Below are 21,069 nucleotides of genomic sequence, written 5' to 3' on the forward strand. Positions count from 1 at the left end.
GTAACCCAGCACCGGAGCCGGTGCCAGTAGATGGCACTCAAGAATACACAGCGTGTATCTGGGGTTCCGAGGACCTGGTGCTCTGCAGGGAAGGGGCTTTCCCTGGCAGCTCCCTGCTTGCCCTAGGAGCAGCTCTGAAGGGATACAAGCTGCGCTGTGCGTTAACCCCTCCATACCTGGAAGCTCTGCGGAGAGGTGGGGTCTGAGGAACCCTGGGCTGTTTCGAGGCAGGAGGTGATGTGCAGTGGTGTCCGTGGTCCAGCCGCTGTGCCTGCAGACCCTGGCTACCCTCTGGCGATGCTGAAGTGGCTTTTTTAGCAATGAGGGGAATTAATTTATTTGCCAAAGGGTTTGCAGTGATCAAAGGACAACCTTAAATACAGGGCAAATGCTTGTGTGTGCGCTTGACATCCCCATAAACCTCGGTGTAGGCACAGCCCTTTCGGGTTTGCGCTTCCATTCCCAGGAGAGGTCATCTGCAGCTTATTAGCAGCTTCTTTACCACATCTCACCATTAGCAAAGTAGCTTGGCATGGCCAAGGCGGAGGAGCGCTTCCCACCCTGTTACCTTATCATTTAGGCCGGTTTCTACATGGTAGCTTCTGAACTGGCTCCACCCCAAGTGATCTGCCATAAACAACAACATAGAGACATGGGCCATGTCCACTAGAAATAAGGCAAATACTTCCCAAGCTGTCTCCAAATCCCTCTTACTTTTCCCCAAGTGTTTATCACTGGGACTCCTAACAGAAGATTGTTCCAGGATTTGATGAAATCCGTGTTCTTCTTTTTTAAATGTAATTTCTTTGTCAAATATTCCTTTGCACACTGTCACAATAATGAGAGGAAGAGAGTTGCAGGGTCCAACTGTGCCTCGAGTTGCATTGATTTAGTGATTAGTGTCATGTTCATCTTGAGTTTTGTAATTCATACTCATTAACCTGTTTTTTCTTCTAGCAATTTTCTTCTAGGCTCGTTTTGAAGTACAAAAGCAGCTTCTATTCAAGGCATTTGAGAGCAATTGTCTCTTGTAAGGCAGTAAAGAAGGGGGCAGGCTGAGACTCACTAAATGGTATTTAAAGCATTAAATTTATCATTTGCTTGGATCCTTGATTAAAATAGTATTTATCTGGTTTACTTCAACTGTTTGAAGAATTGGATCAAATCAGTATACTAAAACCAGAACTTCCGCTACCTCTGCACTGCCTGATTGTTGTAGTTGGTAGCTGAGTGAAGTGGTCCTGATTCTGATCTCATTTCTTCAGTTACAGACTGGCCCAGTTCCACTGAATGTAAGGCGATTTATCTTGTTTCACAGTGCTTGGTGCAGCTTATTGCACCCTGCACCATCTGTGCTCGCTCGCAGCCTCTCGTGCTGGTGTAGACTCATTTTAGGACAGAGATGGGTAGATGAGACCAAAGCGATATCCAGGCTGCAGTGCTGAGCTCAGTGGAGATCTGGGGTGATTACTGCTGTGCAGCCCCACGTGCTGAGTTCCTCTTTGTGCTGGGGTCCAGGCTCTCCTCTTCCTCAGGACACCCCACACACGAGAAGCCCTACATGTTCCCATGAGCAGACATCAAGTACAGTTTGATTTCCTTGTTTAGTTTTGATGTTTTTAAGCCAAGCGTTGCCCTTATACACGTGCCTTACCTCTCTGTGCTCTTGATGCCACGCGCATTCTCTAAAATCAACAGGTTTGTGGCTGGTTCTGTCTCTATCCTACTGGAGTTCAGGCTTTCCACTGGGAATGCTGCAGGCAGGACTGTCCTTATGGGGGAGCTGCAAATGGGGGTTCATCCGAAGTGCTGGTGGAAGAGATGTGCACTTGTTGGATATCATTAGTGAAGGCTCTGATTTGTGCCGGGGCTGGTGGGCCCAGGGAAGAGCCCAGAGCAAGCAGAGCTGCTGGTCCTCACCCGGAGCAGGGCTGGGACAGCTTCTGACAGAGGTGCCACATCCCTGAGCAGTCCCTGGTGCTCGCTAGCTGGAAACCAGCCATGAGCTGGCTCTGTGTTCTTGAACACACATTGCTTTTGTGGAACAAGGTGGGGGAGCTCGGGCGCAGAAGCCTGTCAGTTGGGTTTTCTCCCACAGAAAGGGCTGACCTTGCTCAATTCACACACCCTGAGTTTGGAGAAATAATTTCAACTTATTTTGCTCTCCTATCCCAGACCCTGGTTTTGGGGCCAGGTTCTAAGCTCATGTGTCCAAACAGGAACCGAGTAAGACACAGGGTATTCCAGAATGTGACTTTTATTTCTTTTAATGTGTTAATTGCAAGCAAAGCAGCAATTTGACTCACTGGACTCTCATCTCTTAGATGAGCACTGGCATCAGTTGTGCAGCTCCTCTGGGTTTCACACTGGGCATCTGTGAGCTTTTTTCCTAATGGAATGGTTTCTTACCATTTGTGCAGGCAGATCCTTTTAATAGAATCAGGCTCTCTTTTCAAGAAAGATCTGATGAAATATCCCATTTCAGTGAGGGCAATTTAGGCTAGACAGAAGGAAAACCTAGCTAATGATTAAAATAGTGAGGCACTGCTACAGTTTGCCAGGACAACTTAAGGAAACTCCATCACGGGAAGTCTTTAAGAATAAGTTTGGCAGCTATTATCGGGGCTGATTTAGCTATAATTGATCTTGACTTGGAGCAGGAGAATGGACTGGATGAATCCTTCTTTCTTGCTTTGCACGATTTCCAAGAAATCCTAAAAAAAATAAGAATCAGAATGGAGCTGGGTCAGTGTTACCAAATGTTCCTTCTCCCCTTTCTAAGGGAATCTTTTACTGAATTTCAACTGAACGTGCAACTAGCTGAGCACACTTTGTAATTGATGTCACATGTGGGGCGCTGAACCTCTTGAGGATGTAGCTCCACTGCCCTAAATACTTACATATTTTCCCTCTCCTCCTGCTGCTCACTAGGTTGTTGCATTGCAAACAGCTGCCTCGAGGTGCTGCTTCCCCTCTGATGCCAAAACCTCGGCAACTGTGCTGAAAGGAGCAGTGCTGCAGCCATCTTGCAGAGCAAGGCTGAGCCAGGCCCTTTATTTCCACATAGAAGAATTAGAACAGAAAGCTTTATAAGCAAATATTATTCAACTGAACTTGAAGGAAGAGCTGAGCATTCAGAAAATGACTCATTGTGCAGGCAAAGAGCATGCACTACCTTGAGATGTTGTCTGAGGGCTGCGTTATTAAATACATGAGTGAACTAACAGCAAACTAAAACTGGTGCAGAATGATGATGGTATCGTTGACCTTTAAAACCCTGATGAAATTCATAATTTGCTCATTTTCTAATTTAAAAAAAGCAATAATATTATTAATTCTTCACAGTTGCTTCTCCAAACTCAATGAACATGTGTGTATAGACATGCAACTTTATGTTCAGCACCAGAATTTTAGCACTGTGTATTGAAGTGCATTAAGATGCATCCAAAAGATTCTGTTGCAGAATGCATGGACTGCTTCCTGTTTCCTTACTGCAGCAATGGACAGAAAAGGGACAGCAGTCTGAAAATAACTGCCTTTCACACCTGAAATTCACATCCACAGGTATTGTGAGTGTTCAGGATAACCAAACAACCTGCAGCGTGCCTTCTCTTCAACACACTTATCACCCCTTCGGCTCCTTGTATATTGACTTGTTCAAATGTAAGTGTTACTATTCACAAGCAAAGGTTTACCCTGGGGCAGGGATGAAGGCTTCCAGCCTCCATCACTAGTGTTGTCAATGGCCCGGCACTACCCAAACACCGTGTGCTGCAGGTGTCCAACACCCCGGGCAGCTCTGCTGGAGGGGTGCCCTCTGGCACGCAAGCGCTCATTAGCGGTGTAGAGCTGGTGGTGATGGATGGGTGCCAGGCATGAGGAACAGGAGCTGTGCCTGGTGAAAAGCCAAAGCCGGCGTTGGTGTACGTGTGCAAGTGGGAAAATCTGGGCATGATTTGGTTAAAGGAGATGATGTGGCTGTGGGAAAAGGGCTTCTTCCTGGGGATCGTTTGGCTGGTCAGGAGGTGGCCTTTTGGTGGCACAGGGTAGTCCTGCTCAAGGAAGGCTTTGCATGCCTGAGACAATCAGTGAAACCTGCAATCCTAATAGCAGTTATACACCACTTAATATTTCCTGATAGAGGTGGGCCAAAGCTTGAGTTACTTTCCAAATCCCCATGACTTTGCAGGTTGGAATTAAAATAGAATATTTATGCAAACCACACAACTGATTTTGGCTTTGGGATGTGAAAAGCTTGCCTGGTGAGCTTCTGCCAAATAAAACCACCCTGGGTTTGATTTTGCAGCAGCTTTTCCAGGCGAGGCTGCTTTTCAGAAAATGAAATCCATTGACCTAGGCCAGGCAGAGAAATGAGGGAAGAGTGCAGAAAGGTTAGAGCCGTGCAAGACTACAGACACTGGAATCCACCCTGTGTAAGTTCACTGGGTCCAGCATAACTTGCTCTTTGACACTCGTGAGCTTGCAGCCAAGGTCCCACATGAGCAGCAAGGCTCGTTTCCCACCTCACAGTGCTGGAAGTCTGCAAAACACCTGAATGGTCAGTAATGGTTTATGTGCAAAGCTCTTTTCTCACTTTTTTAGTGAATGGCTATGTCCAGTAAGTAATTGCCATCCTTAGTTTGCTACAACAGGCAGCAGGAAGACTGCTACCAGCTATGCTTGGTACCCACAAGATCAGATTTTCATAAAGCTTAATCTCCCTGGAGTCCTGTGGTTATCTAGCTATGCTCAGACCTTGATTTTCTCCATCCAATTCACAACATAGGTTAAGCTCTCTCCATTTCTGATTCAGGTCTGTTCTGCCATATTCCTGGCCAAACCAACTGCAGCAATGCTCAGCCAGCTGCTGAGCCCCTGAAAGTCCAGCCTTTGGGAAAGCTGAAGAGTCAGCATCTCCCATTATTTCGAACTCGTTATTTGTGCACAAGTACCTTGCGCTTCACCATCTGCACATCTGCATCCTTACACATCAGCATCTCCCACTATTTCGAACTCATTATTTGTGCACAAGTACCTTGCCCTTCACCATCTGCACATCTGCATCCTTACACATCCTTACACATCTGCATCTCCCATTATTTCGAACTTGTTATTTGTGCACAAGTACCTTGCACTTCACCATCTGCACATCTGCATCCTTACACAGGCGGCAAAGGTGCACAAAGAGCTGAGGTTGTAGAAGGCATCAGGCACGTTGCCCACTCTCGCCTCGCTATGGCTCACTCAGCATAAATGTCTTTTAAAGGCACCGGAAAGACACGGCTGTTTCTTCTGAAGGTCTGTTTGCCTTCAAACTGGAAATACAAGCAGGAGAGGTCTGCGGTTGGGTCACTAAGGCAGTGTTCCGCTCCTGGCTCTGGGAAAGCACAGTGGGCATTGCTCTACAGAGCCCTGCGGCCATGCAGTAGGTGTTTTTAGGTGTTTTAGTTTCAGCTACTCCTTATCTTCCCAGCTGCAAGAAACTTCAGTCTGTTAAAAAACTTCACCTCCTGTTACTTAGACTCCACCCTGGAATTTCAGTCTCCCTTTTCATATTTCTCAAGGTAAAATGCTCCCAAGCTAAAAAGCAAGGAATGACCTAGAAACTGATGACATATCAGTGCCTGGTGTCTCATAAGATGGATGTGCTAGGACTTTGGCATCACAGAAGAGCTAAAGGCAGTCAGATACGGTGAAGGAAATGATGAAACCAGATGTAAGGGTGATTGAAACCAGTTCTACTGATTCATACTTCTAATGTATTTCTCGGTCCTGATATTTCAGCACTGTTCATTTCCCTCCTGGAATTCATTTGCTGTGTGTGTGACATCTCGGCTACCTCTTGTGGAAATGACTGTGATCATTAAAAGCCATAGCTGTAGGTGAGAAATGGGCAACAAGAGCACACAAAGTATTAACGTGTGGTTTTCTGTTCTCGTACACATCTTATGAGCGGGAAGGAATGAAACCGTACAGGAACATGGAATCATTTTGGTTGGGAAGTAGTTACTGTCCCCTTCAATTGTAAATGTATCTTATGAGTGACTATTTTCTATATGCTAGAGTGTTCTGCCAGTTCCTGCCACGCTTAGCAAGTGTGCACTTTTCCGTCCACAAGCTCCATGTCAAGGCTTGACAAAACCATTGATCACTTCTCCTGACGTGGCCGCTGCTCCCCCAGATGGGGACCGAAGGGAAGCCTTGGAAAAGTGCTGAGCTGTTCCTTCCCCACCTCTTTGGTCTGAATGCCACAACTGGGCAGCATCCTGCTGAAATTCACTCTTATATGGCTTACCTTGGCCAAAAGCTTCATGGGCCTGAGCGCAAGGTTTGGGTTTGTGAGCCTATCCAAAATTGGATATGCTTTGCCAGGGGTTTGCTGTGAAAATTGCTCTCAGCTCCATTGACTGGCTGTGCTGCCTCTGCAGCATCAATTCTATCCCTGGCTGACACCTTTGGTTTTGGAAGCTGTCTCCATTTTCCAGAGAAAAGTATGTACATTAGCTATTTTTGGAGAGCGTATATTTAATATCCTGCAAGGGATGGAGCAATTCACTTGTTCCTTATTTCCAGAGCCATTACATTTCTCTTGGTGACAGCTCCAAGGAACAGAAGTCCTTATCTTGTTTAATGTCTTCACTTGGGTGATCGAAAGACACCTAACCAAAGATTCATTTCTGTACCACCATGAGGTAAACAGCATGCAGCCCTGTCTAGGTGAAGCAGCTTCTCTTTCATCTTGGGTAAAAGGGTATGTTAAAAAGGAACCAAGTTTTGGATGGTTCCTGTATCTGCTTGGAAGCCAAATCAAAGTGCTGCTGACTGTTCATCATTTTCTCTGCTCATTCTTTTATTTTATGCTTGGTTGAGGATAAGCCGTGGCATTTGCACCATGTAAAGTGCATTTAGACTCTTTGCTCAAGTGAAAAATGAGTTGTTATCTGTGCCAGTACTGAAGTGTGCAGGGAGAAATCTGGGACAGTCACAGGGGCTGCCAGCGGAAATAGCCAATGGAAGAATTGAGTGTTTAATTGAAAACACATAAAGCAAAAGCATAGATTGTGAGCTCCTTGTGATGGAAAAGTGACTGAGAGCAAGCAGTGACTTCACAGCGGCTGAGGAACGCAGCCTGGGGGATTCTTGCACACGTGTACTTGGGACTGTTGGGCAGCTTGCACATTATAGAAGTGATGGATAATCACTAATAGCAGGGGGCTTTTTCTCAAACCACAGAATGCTGGTTTTGGAACACTTAAACCTTGCTGGAGCAGTGCCATTTCTTCAATGTGCAGCTCGACAGCAGCTGTCCTGAAGGCCTGATGTGTTTGTAAATTTGCTTATAAATAATAATAGTAATAATGATAGCAATAACAACGGTGATAATAAGATACAGTAGTGGTTGTTCGTGCAATGCAGGCTGGGCTTTGAATGCACGTTGGTGGTGGCTGCTGTGTGCACAGAGGCCATTGCTGGCTGCAGGAGCCCCCTTTCCCGCAGTGCTGCAGAATGGATATCCTCACTGTGCTCACTTCAATCCTCGGTTGTTCTTGTGGCTGAGGCTAAGTGCAGGGAACTCCAGATGAGATTAACACTGCTGAGGTGAAAGCAGCAGCAGTCAAGATCTGGACTTGGCTCCAAGGTAAATAGCAAGTTGAATTAAGGTAAAGAACATAGGGTCATGCCACTGGAGCAGTGTAAAAATACCAGCTCTGTTACATGCTGGGTACTGATGAAGTAGCTCTAATGAGGAGACTGATGGCTGAGGCACAGGCTAATGCTGTTTGCTCTGGTACAAATTAAACTATTTGTGCATCTACAGTGTAGGCTCATACATGTGGAAAAAAGCTGCAGTGTTTAGTCAGCAGGTTTTGGTTGGTTAGCTGAGTTTTTGGTTAACGCAAGAGCCACAAGATGTTTGCAGAAGCTCTTGCAGTAGTTGTTACGGATGCAGACTCACCCCTGACTGGGTATCTTTGGTCTGCAAAGCACCGCTTGTGGTTGCAGATATCTCATGATCTCTCTAAGCTGGTGGTCCCACGAGGCCAGCAGGGCAGGGGTGACCTGCTGTTATCAAAACACCTCTGGCAAGTCTGTCCCTGGTCCAGGTCCCTTGCTAAATACCAAGAACAACCTTGCCTTTTGCTTCTGCTGCCTCACAGCCAGTAAAGACCCCCTTTTGTCTTCCACTTCCCAAGGCACATGCCTCAGACAAGCCCCCAAAAAAGCAGCCCACAGAGCTCCCCAAGGGCTTGTTTGCTTTGGCTTTTCTCCCTTTTCTACTGTATTCTCACCAGAGTGAGGTGTGTCCTCCCACACGGATGCGCAGAAAGGTCACTCAACAGTGGGTGGTTATTGTTTGAGAGCTTTGATGGCAAATATCTTTTACTTGCTGGCATCATCAGCTGTAGGATGGAAAAGCACCCCAAGGAATGTTCTACTGTCCCTTACAAAGTGACATTGTCTATTTGAATCCATACCCTGATGAGGAGTCACAGGAGAGAACATTGCCATCATCTGGGGAGCAAAATGAGGAGTTGTTGAATAACCTTTGAATTTCTAAATCTGCCTAAAATTGGCAGAGAAGAGTGGAAAGAGCTGATAAAATAGGTTTCTCTTTCTGCTGTCTTTCATTCCAAACTAAAGGGCTGCTGGAACGGTCAGCACTGTGCTGTGCCTTCAGGAAGTGGACATGTTGGGACAAATATGAAATCTGGGGCTCAGCCTCACTGAGCAAGGTTTGTGAGCTCGGCAATGAACACACTGGAGGAAAAAGAAATAGAATAACCCCAGCTTTAAATTGTCATTGAGAAAGGGGCATAGGTTTCCTTGTTCTCCCTTCCCTCTCCATATCACTCACACGGGAATGTTTGTCCAGATTTCTAATGCACTCGAAATCCATCTGATTGAATGGAAGCACCCAAACTAAAGCATCATTTCTCTGTCTGGTGCTCGCCTCGTGCCTGTGCCGAACGCCAGCACATCTGGTGTTAGAAACAGCTACCAGTGGGGAATCGCGAGCTGTGTGCTCTCTATGGTTACCCACAACACAGGAGCTGGGAGATGAAACGCTTCAGGCCAGAGGAACAGTTCGTTACCTCAGACTCACAGGAAACACATGTCAGGCTTTTCAAACCAACAGCTATTCGTGATGAACTCTTCACCTGCCTTTGCCCTTTCGGTTGCGTCGCTCCCCACTCCTCCTGCTACCGGTCATGCAGCACTTTGCCCCTCACCTGCATCAGCCTTCCCTCCGTGCCACTTCCTTGAAGCTTCTTCCCTCTCTCGCTGACTGCTTTGGGTCTGATTTTCCAGCTCCTCATGGATTGTTGAGTGTTGGCGACTCCCGAAGCTTGCACCCAACGAAATGACTTTCCCTTGTGGATTTGCACCTCCTAACATAAGAGCACGGCTTTTGTTTTGCTCACGTTAGCAGAGCAAGTTACCCAATTAGGGGAAATGGATGCGATCGTTCAGCTGGTGATGAAATCAGGTGTGTGTTTAGGAAAGCATCATATCAGGCAGCTGCTCTTCTGCCAGGATGAGCACATGGCCCTGCTGCGAGGGGAGGTGATATGTCTGCTTTAAAAGGTGCTGCAGAGAGTGGCTCCATCTCTCCTTCCTTAGCAGCTCAGTATGTTATCTCACTGGTCTTCTTGTTACAGATGATCCTTGTTACCGTTCATAAATCCCGGATAAGACACAAGCCCCATAATTAGTGTTTTTCAGTGCTCTCTCAGGTGAGGAGTTGAAAGCTTTGATCATAACCGCTCATAAACCACACTTCTGAAGCTGGTCACCTCTCGTGGTCAGGAGCATTGTCAGATGCTGTGATAGTACTTAAGAATTACATTCCCGTATCAATCCTTGTTTACAGCGGTTGGATACCATTCTCTGGCGTTTCTGTCACTGAGGTGTAGTGCACAGCTTTGCAAACACTTAGGAAAGACCCAGAACACCCAGAGCTGGGGACCTGACCTTCCCCTGTGGCAGAAAAGGAGAGTAAATTCTAGGTAATTATAGTTACAGGGCCCTTACTGTTCTTCACTTACAGTGGTACTAAAGTGGTGGTGTTGAGGTTGGAACAGATCCCTGCTTGAAGAGTGAATTAGATAATACACACTTGTAATTGTTGCTTTATTGGAAAGCCATGGTAAGGTTTACTTGGTCAGCCAGACATTATAGTGAAAAATTTTGGCCTAGTAATAAATGTATGTAGGAGAAAAGTCTGCCTCTTAAATAGGGATAATCTACACAGAACGTGAGAGATCTGACTTCTGTTTGGCTCCTGCCTTGGAGGCAATTATTTCTAGAAACACAAATTACTGTATTGGACTAGACCCCACCACAATGCAGAACTGAAATCACATAAACACACTAAAAGACAGGCTTTTAGCAAGAACTGTTTGGATTATTCTGGTCTGGCCAATACACAGGACTTGGGGATGACAATAATGTGGCTGTTCATGCCCTTCCACTGCCCATGCACAAAAGGTGTTTGTCCAAGGAAACAAAACGGAGCTGTTGCTGCAGTTGTGGTCGCTGTTCTGTCCTTAGGGAACTGCTGGAATTTACACAGAAAGGTCAAATAAATAACATTAACATCTTCCAAGTCTCCAGTTTTACTTGATTAAAAAGGATCATATTCTAATCAGTGATATTAATTTGGGGTATCAAATGAGTCCAGTGGAAATGGTTAATATTGAAGTTAAGTGCTTTATTACCAGAGTGGGAAACTGTATTCTTCTTACAAAATAAAGCAGCTCCTCAGAGTCTGATGGGGGTTAGGGCTGCTTGTGAATCCCCAGTGATGCTGCTGGCCACCGTCAGGTGTTGCTTCCTCAAGGGTCAGAACTGACGCTTCTGGGCAAAACTCTGGATATGAGATTAGAAGTGGCAGTCTCGAGCTAATTGTCCCAAAGTCCTCAACCTGTTACCTGGAGAAGGGTATTTTGTCATGTCCATCTTTCCCTGATGTTACTCCAGTGTCCAAGGCAGAAACAACCGATCTCAAATCTTAAATTTCCTCATCTCTCATCAGATCCTCCCTCGACCTGTAATTCTTTCCCATCCCTATTTTATTAGCAAATACATTTCTCATATCTTTGCAGAAACCTGTATTAACAAGTTACTACTCTGTCATTGTTGACATTGTAGACTTACTGTTTTCTAGCAGAACTTGCTCTGTTCATCCAGGCTCTGCCAGTATTCTCAAATCTGTTTTATTCTCAAATCGTTGCTTAGCTCTGTTCTTGTGCAGCATAGCATGAGCTCTGCAACTACAGTGCTCCCATGACAAAGCCTTTCTTAAAGTGCTTTCCTGAGGTGATGCTTGTATAGCTATTAATCTTTAATAATTACAAATGTCTCTTTTGACAGTTAAGGTAAACCACACGACAGCTGCCTGTCCGTTCTGTCGTTAAACAAACGGCTGCTCTTGTGCTGAGGTGTGCTCTGGAGCAGCTGGAAGAAATACCTCATCTATTCCTTTAGGAGACAAAGGTTTGATTAAACGAGCTTATTACCACTTTTTGCACTTACACAATGCAATAAACTGTACTAGTAAATGTACTGAAATGATGCACAGCTGCATGACTTGGCCTTGCTCAAGAGGTATCGCTAAAACTGCTGGGCAAGCGAAAACTGCGCTCACAGCGTGCTGAGCTGTCACTTGCCTTCCAGCACTTTGGACCAGGCAGTTTATGGGTCATGATCATTTCTGTGTCTACGGGTCACTGCCTGAGTTGTAAGTCTGTAGGTCTGTGGCCAGAGAACAGCAGGAGCCAGCTATCCCAGCCACCTCACTGACTTTGCCCATTAACTGTGCCTGGTTGTGATCAGGGAGGGGGTTGAATTCCACAGTGAAGAGCAATGTACGGATGCTCAGAGGAGGAAGATAACTTTCTTTTGAGAACCCATCAATGAACACCAAATGCCAAAGAGTTTCATAAAGCCCTCAAGCATGCTCAGTGATGGGCGCATGGTTTACAACCATGGTCATCACCCTTCTCCAGGGAGCACGTGTGAGCTGCCAAGGGCCAGCTCTGCACAACTAACGGTGTCTTGTGGCTAGACCACCCAGGGAAACATGCAGAACACACTTGGCCAGGTCTATGCTACACGCTTTTTCCAGTGTAGCTGTGTTGGGCACAGGGCTGGTGGCCCACGATCCCTCACCAGAGCCGTGCTAGCAGAAGCACACTGCTCTGAAAATATGTAAGAACAAATTTACTCTTATTTTCATTGGAATCCTATAAGTGACTTTGACAATCATTGCCATGATATTGTTTATATAAGCAGAGGTACCCATATATGAAGTATGGAAATATTGCCACATTATAAACACAAGAGCTGGGTTGAGCCTGAGATCCTCTCGAGTGTCTATGGGATGTTGCCATTCTACTGACATATGGTAATGGTTTCTCCCAATAATCTCCTGCAGAAGTAGTTCTGGGCCAACTGCTCTTACATTCAAATTCCATAAAATATATAGCACAGTTTAAAAAGTTATTGGAACAAAAATGTTTTTGGAGATCTCATTTCATTGTACAATATGCGGCTTCAGCAAAAGAGATCCGTAAACAGATATTTTAGCTGAATACAAACCTCTCTTTAATATTTACTCTGACAGTCTTCATGGTGGATTTCAGCCAAAATGTTTATGCAGCTTCATGCCTTAAGGTTTCTACTTCAGATTTACAGCTGAATGCTTTCCTGTGTGATGGATGATTATTTAAAACTGCTGCTCTCTCCAGTTCAATTCAAATATAGAGCCAGATCCTGCATGCATTTCATGTCAGTGTTTGTGCATGAGGATCACATCTTGGAGGCTTGCCGTATCCCGAAGTAGCAGAACAACAGAATCGGGTCCTTTAGGGTTCAGTTAAAGAATAATAAATAAAATTAATGAACTTCTACTGAGTAATTATGTTTGCTAAAATAACCAAATGGAGGCACTACCAGAATCTTTACGGCAATTAAAAATCTTCCATATTAAAACTGCTCCGAGCACCTATTAGTGTCTCCAGAATGTAAGGAATGGTTCAGGAGGGAGATACAAATGATTCACTAATAACTGTTTTGTCAGTGCAGAGCTGATCAATGCAATTAGCTGAGCTTTGTTGAATGATGAGCCTCAGCTTTGAACTGGTCGCTAGCAGATAACAATATTTGCACCTGTGACATAAGCAAAGCCCATAATACCCTCCCATGGTGTCAGCAATGACAGCTATTGCCCATCCTTTGGGGCCAATGTTAAGTTACTTCATATTCCATCTGCACAAGCCAGGCTGACATAAAATGATGTGAGAGGGGTGAAAAGAAATGGGTTTTTAAAGTTAATTTGAATGGAGCGCCCTTTTGAAGGCCTAAGGAAGAGCTATTGAGCAATGGGGAGCAGTTAGTGTAATAGTGGAACGGGGGCACAGTTATGGAAGTAACCATGTTCATTAAACATTTATTCAGAATATAACCCTTTACTTCCCATCTATAGACAATGTAAACCAGAGCTCCCAGTGGCTGGTGGACCTGAACTGCTCAGATGACTTTGGTGACTGTGAGTTTATACTAAGGTTAGAATTTCACAATGATTCTGTTCTATTTGCTGGTTTACGTTTAATCTAAGCCTAAATAGGTAAAGCAATCAAATGAGATTTACACCAATTCTGGTCTTCTACTGACCAGCTGATTGTCATTATACATCCTTTTAATTATAACGTGGCTACAGGCTTGTGCAGCTGTGAAAAATACCATGACTGGTTTAATGGAGCTTTTCTTGAAGATCTTTCAGAATGTGATTTCCAGAGCTCATTCTTCTCAATTTCCTGCCAGCTCTTCAGCAAGGCTCTGTTGTTTGGTGAGCCTTTAACTACTCCTGTCTAGGTGCTAACAGAGGTTACATGAGTGATAGGAAACAGAATGTGTGAGAAATGATGACCGAGGAAGGATGGCTCCAATGGGAGATTCACATTCCTCCAGTCTGCTCATAGCCTGCTGTAACTGGAAATAAAAAATAGATATCCCGTGTATATTCAGCTCTACAACCAAACTTTCAGAGACTATGATTTCACTGTAAACACCAAACTGCTCTATACTGAGTTTTTATGTCCATCGCCTTGTGGAACAGATGTAACTTTGAGCATTAGGACTTGAAAGGACAAACCAATTGTGCCCACCAGTCGAGGTGTATGGCACGTGTGTTCCTTGTGCTTGGTCTTGCTGAGGTTTGTGGCAGAGTGCTGAGGACTTGGGAAAGGCGTTAGGAAAAGGTGAGTGCAGGGGTTTCTTCCTTGACATTACTGAGTACAATTTTATGTTCAGTAAATCGATGCATGCATTTTACTCCAACCTCTATAACCAAACCTAAACTAAGTCAATAAGACTTTGCCCAAGAACATGTATTTTGGTTTGGTTCCTAATTTTAACGTTTAAATAAAACCGAAGAGATTTAGTTTTTATCATCATTCTTCATTACTAGTTGGCATCTAACCTCCATGAATGAAAGCAGACTGGCTGCTCTCCCATAGCTAATTTATTGAAGCCAAGTTGAAACATCTGATTATTATTATGTGGCCTTATTGACATACTGCTTAGAGATGCCCTGGATGCAATTGGAAGAGACAGTTTCAATACCCCCTTCAGCAGAATTTTCCAGGAGCAGAGGTGTGTGTTAGGTGCAGAGTAAGCTCCGTGCGCGATCGTACATGAAACCCTCAGAGCTGTCCTGCAGCGCATCACAGGGCAGCAGGGTCGGAAGCGGGTTCTGAGCAGGGGCTCTGCTGCACAGGATGTAACCTTGGAGCAGACACAGGCTCCTGCAGGGTGGCTGGAGGGGACCTGGGGCTGATGCAGGATGACACCTCGGAGGGTGCAGTGCTGCGGTGAACAGCACAAGTGTGAGTTATGGGAAGAATTGCAAGTCCAGGCGTTACTCCAGAGACACCACACTGTTCCCTCCGCTTTGGAAGATGTCAGTGGTGGCCTTTGGAGCAGTTAAGCTTTAGGCATAGATCTCTGGCTCTTCTGCAAGGTTTAACACAGGCATAGAGAGTCCCCTGACCACAGCCCCGTGGCTTCTCACTCATCTGCCCGTATCCCACCTCTGTCCTGTGGGATCAGGGCTGAAGGCAGCCATTGCCTCTGAGAGATTGGACTGTTTTTCTCGCCTGTATGCAATATGAAACACGGTTTCCAGAGATTTGAGTCAGAAATGTCTTAACTTACGATGCTTGGGTTTTCTTAACTTTGAGGTTTTCTGATGTTTTGGGACTGTTGTCATCTTGATTTATTTCCTGGCTTTGAAAGGTTTGAACTTATATATCCATCTTTAGGCTTGTGCCTGTCTGCTCAGCAGTTCACTGAGCTGCTTCAATAGTTTTTCTTCATAGACAATTACTGTGCTGGAGTAAATGTAAAGATGGCAAAACCCTCTGGAGGCAGCTTCCTCTGGTTTATTCGGAAGAAAAACGTGTAGGAGATTTTCAGAAATGCTGCTGTGGGAAAGGAGGGAGCAGAAACTGTCTCTCTTCTGGAAATCTCTTGCACAAATGATCTAAACGGTGTGATCAACAATCTATTCCCATGATGTCCTTATCCTGCAGTACAGTAGTGCTGCCAGTGGTCTGGGACGTGGGAAATCAGACACTCAAATAGAAATGGTTTTTAGGAGAGGTGTGAGGAAATCCACTCCAATGCAGTAATTTAATCTGAAAGATGAGATGAATATTGCTGGAAAGGTTAAGGCAGTGAGGTGTGAATTGGACCATCCATATCAGCAGTGGTTCTTGTCTCCCTCTTCCCCTGACTGTCTATATCAGGACACGTCCTCTGGGTCTCAGCTCAGCACCATCTCTGCTCTTGCTGCTGTTTGCACAGTGTCTGTTTCTGACTTCCTGCCCAGAAGGGCAGATTTGCAAGTGGAGGGGGAAAGGCTGGGCAAGGAAGAGCTTTATTATTCCGTTTTCCATTGAGCTGAGCATGGTGACTCTGGAAGGTTATGAAAGAGGTGACAGCTTCTGCTCCCTAACTCCTCCTGCTCCAGAGTGCAGGAGACAGGAGCATCTCTGGGGAAAACGCGTAGTGCTGCTGTGTGAGCGTGTGAGCGTTCCCTGCCTGCTGCTGCTCGGGGCAGAGAGGACCTCCTGGAGGCGATGGGCCCTGTGGGCTGGTCCAGCATGGATGCGCTCTGCTCCCACAGGAATGGGCTCTGCTCCCGCATGGATGTGCTCTGCTCCCGCACTGCCATCACTTGCAGGGGAATATTTTTAATATACAGCTTAGCAGCTGGTTTGAGTTTTCTGCAACTGTCAGATTTGTTTCAGACCCCTCATTCTTTGACCAGTGAAGACTGTAGAAACAATTCATTTCCTTTTCCCCCAGCTACTTGATACTGCTCCAGTACCAAGTAATTCTGACAGCTCAGTCTGAGAAAAGGGAAGTGAGAGACCTCCCTTCTTGTCTTTACGAAAGCACTTCAGGGCCAGCTCTTCAGCTTTGCAGAAACACAGCTCAGGAGCGTTCACAGATTCCTTCTGCCAGAAGAGCTCTGTGGCAGCAACTTCGTGTAACCAGGGAAGCATTCAGCTGCGATAAATCACCACCACCTCTTTGACAGCAAATATCCATCTTCAGCCCAGACCACTTAATGGCCATGAGCTAATCTTCATCATAAATACCACTTCCAATTTTGCTTCAAACAGGTGGAATGTCAAATACTGAGTGTTGCCCAGCTGGAATTATTTTGATCTTGACCAGAACCGCAGTTTGAGCTCTAGGGCTGAGGGCAAACACAAAGATTAAGTGTCATCCTGCAGAAAAATTATGTATTTGGTTCGGGGAAGAAAGGAACTGAACTCCTTATTTCCAACACCCTGTCTGAAGTTATTCCAGGTCCAGGGCTGCGCTCTGTACCCAGCTGAAACACACAGCTTGTCAGAGCAGTTGGAGCAGACACGTGGATTTTAGACAACGGCTAAAAGCTATCCTCCAGACAGAGAGGGATTTTTAGATCCAGGGCAGAAGACCTGGTGCCCAGCTCCTTACTTTCAGCCCGTCTGTGTTGGTGTTAGCTTTGTAGGCACAAGACTCAAAGGGACTGTCTGGCATTACTCAGGGTGGCCCGTCCCCACACAGCCCCATCTCTGCTCCCCACATTGACAGATGCTGACCTGAGCCATCCCTCTGCTCCTGCCTCCGTTTCCTGGCGGTGCCACAGCAGGAGGAGGACGGGAGGGTTTCATATCAGTGTGATACAAGCACTGGAAGAAGGAGCAGAGGATTCGCGCTGCCACTATCATAATGCTCAGTAATTGAGGTACCAGAGGTACTCGCAATCTGAGGTCTGCAGACAGGCGGTTCTGGCATCCAGCTGCGCGGCGCAGGGACGTGGGTACATGGGCTGCTAGCGCTCTTTGGAGGAAACTCACCAGTACACAAGTCTCCAATTACCCTGCCTGGCTGAATCACTGCTCACATCATGCAGTTGTTTAGGTGCTGCACTCCTCCAACTTATCATTTACTTTCATGCCATTATACTTTTTATATCCTTCCCCCTAATTCCCTATGATCTCATCCAAAATTAACCGGCATTGTATTTCCTAGCCTTTTAACAACTATTAGAGTGGCTTTACCAAATGATTACTAAAAAAGACTTTCAAGCTTCCCAAACATAATCACATATTAAAAGAATAAAGGAAATAGCTTGCTGTGCTACAGTGACTTCACGGGCTTATTTCTTGCTACCAATTAATGGCTTTGAATCAAGTTGTAATTGAGCAGTGACTAATACTGAAGGCAGAGATAGTCTTCTCTCTCTTATTTACATCTTGTCCCTCACTTTTATAATGCTGAATAATAATAATAATACTGTATTGTGCTTTTTACAAGGATTTCAATTTGTTTATTAAAATCACTGTACCAACCCAGAAGGCTCTTAGGAAGCCAGCATGGTTTAGGAGATACAGGATTCAAACCAGGATTCAGAAATGAAAGGGAGCGCAGGGGGCAGCTCACTGCTGCCCATGCAGGTCACCATGCTGGGGGCTTTGCCCTGTTCTGCCCCTCCTTAGCTGTAGCATCTGCCTGACCCGCAGGCTCTGCCCTGGGGTATGGGGTTTATGGCTGGAGAGGTGATCCTCAGCCCAGTCACCTTCCTGGCGCAGGATTCTCTGGGTCTACAGGGGTCACTGCCAGCGCTGTGGCTCGCAGGGAGCACGCGGTCCCCTGGTACAACCACTGATGTACCCACTGTGAGCATCCCTCATGACACAGGGAGACAGGCAGAGAGGGGTGGGTGCTGCTTCCCAGAATGAGACCTTCAGAGACCTCCTTCAGCAAGGCGAGGGGGCTCTGGGTTCCTGCAGATGTATGTGTTGTTTATAAATACGTGATGTACTTAGGAAAGTGCTGTTCAATTTACCAATACGGCTGTATTTATTTTTCCCAATTGTATCCACTCACCAAGCCGTAATTCCGCAGCCGATTGGCTGGCTGCGGCGGTTTCTCAGGAAACTGGCAATTAAGGAGCAGGAAAAACGTCTGTGAGTCACAGATACTTATAAACAAGCAGAGGAGATTGATTGGGCTGCAGCAGTCACCACCCGAACACGGCAAGGTCCCCGGCCACGCACTGTGCTCTGGGTGGGCAGCAACGGCCAGCTCTGTACCAGGGCTCGGGGAGCAGGCAGTGGGCTCAAAGGAGTGGTGCCACTTTGGGGTAAATTGCCTGTGTTTTGGTCCATTCCCAGCCCTGCCATGGTATCATTATCACCACCATCACCCTCTGCTTCCCCCTGTGCAGCCCCTGCAAGGCCAGTGTGTGTTCCACCTTCCAGCAGCAGCAGGGGAGCAGATGGCTCCTGCTGTTCCGCAGATTGGAGGAGGGAAAGGAAAGGACGTTTACTGTTCCCTGGCCACCACACTGTGGTTCTGCTAGGAGACAGGATTCCCTCTGCCCCGTTCCTGAGCCATGCAGGGAGCAGCAAGGCTGGAGGAAGCTCAGCCCAGCTATTGATGCTTCCTCCACTGCACTGGCAGACCTGGTGCAGGGACGTTTTTGGGGGGCTGAGGAAACCTCCTGTCCCTGCTCTCCCCAAGGCCCCAGCTCCCGTTATGTCTCAGCACTCATTCACACGTGCGCTTTATCACTGGGGCATGGTTTGAGTCTATTCTGCACTACCAGCAGCCTTCTCACCCCCACCTCTGAAAATATAAGCCCCCGTGTGAGAGTCAGACACTACTGTGCTCACCCACAGGGCTGGGCAGGGGAGCCCGCATCCCACACGTGGTAGATGGTTCCTGCTCCTCTGCACAGCGCACACTGCTCCAGCCCCACGTTCTTCCCTCCTGCCTTGCTCCAGCTCTGCCAGGGTCAGGGAGGGAATGATGCTGTGCATGGGATCCACATGCAGTGGCATTGGCTGGGGTGAGACAACTCCGAGTGCATCGTAACGGCTCTTCTGCTCTTTAATACGTGTCCATTGGAAAAGTGATTCTGTCCTGGAATAATTCATCTGATGTCATGTGGGGCGTTGATGATAGAACCAGAAATAGATTCCCACAGTGGTAATGCCTCGTGGCGAGCTGCTTTGTGCGGTGCTACGCACATGGGCTTGCTCCGTCCCTGTCCTCTATTCCCTGCCTCAACAGGAATTCTCTTCTTTTCCTTCTTAACCCTTCTGTGTACAACTTCATTACTGCCAGCTGCCCCGTTAGCTGTTTTGTGCACTCTGACCTACATTACTCTGAAATAGAAAAAGCTTACTTCATGTTACAGCTAATCTGGTCAATAAATTGGACCACGCTCAAGGAAATCAGGGTGAGCCATCAGCTTGTTCAGTGTCATCCCAGCAGCTGTCGGTCAGGTACAATATGACAACTTCTGGTGCACAAATGATCAGAAAGTTTTATGTGCTGTGTCTAATCCCAGTTTCTATCAGATAGAAATTACCTCCCACCTCTCAAAGGATGCATTTTTCTTATTATTCTCCTGTACAACTGTGAAATTAATTATGCTATTTGGGGTGGGAGTTTACGAAAAAGACACAGAGGGAATTATCCTACTAATGTTACTTCAGCCATCTAAATAACAGAGGATTCATTTTAGAGGGAGGTATAGTCATCAAACGCTTTGATTCTGCATATCAACTCTTTCCCACTTCAAAGTCTCATCTTCATTATTTAGCACCAGCTCTCATCTTTATCTCTTTTTTTAATGCCCTCTTCTGCTCAGCACTTTTGAGACATTTTCCTGAGTGGGTTGTTTTTTCCACTGGCCCTTTAGAGCTCCATCATTATCCTGCATCTTAACGGCACTCTAATCTTCTTCCTAATTACATGTAATGAGTATTTTGGAGTTGACAGAAGTACATCAAGCCCTAATAATAAAGAAAATGACTAAATCTAGTCTTCCAATTACATTCTATTAGCTCAGATGGTTGGCATCCAGTAGATATAAAAATAGGCGTTATTAAAATGCTCCAATCTTCCCCTGGTATTTCATCCCTTACCCCTCGTTGTGTTTCCACAGTCACATCAACAACAGACTTCACTGTCTGAGCCAAAGATGTGCAGAGCTAGAGCAGAGTGTTGAGCCATGAAGTCCTGTTTGTGTTGGAGATGAGGCCAAAGGACAACTGGCTTCGTTGGGACCAGGCTGTCAGGTTCTGAATCAATTAAACATGCCCATAATATATAAAAATGCTACAAATGGTGACCCCCAGCATGCAGAAGTGAGGGCAGTTTGCATTTCTTAGGATGAGCATCTTTTTTTTTTCCCTGTTGCTTATTGAGAAGAGAAATATTTTGTTCATTCTCTGACTGAGGAGTGGAGGCTTTACGTAAGTTGAGACGCAGCTTTATCCTGTGTCACAGTGTTGAAAACCACCAAGACATGAAGAGGTCTGACCCAGACCCTTTCAGCTGCCTTTGCTGTTCCCAGACAGAGTTTGCAGATCAACAGCCGAGTCCACATTAATGTCCAGCTGTTTGCTTCCTTTTTCCCACAAAGAGCCGCATAGGTTGTTTCCTATCCCTCAGGAGTACCATCTCCTAACAGTCACTCAGCCCAGCAGCCTT

This window comes from Pezoporus wallicus, unplaced genomic scaffold (genome assembly GCF_028554395.1).
Source record: "Pezoporus wallicus isolate ANWC-B61680 ecotype Strahan unplaced genomic scaffold, APGP_CSIRO_Pwel_v1 contig_13614, whole genome shotgun sequence".
Lineage (NCBI taxonomy): Eukaryota > Metazoa > Chordata > Aves > Psittaciformes > Psittacidae > Pezoporus > Pezoporus wallicus.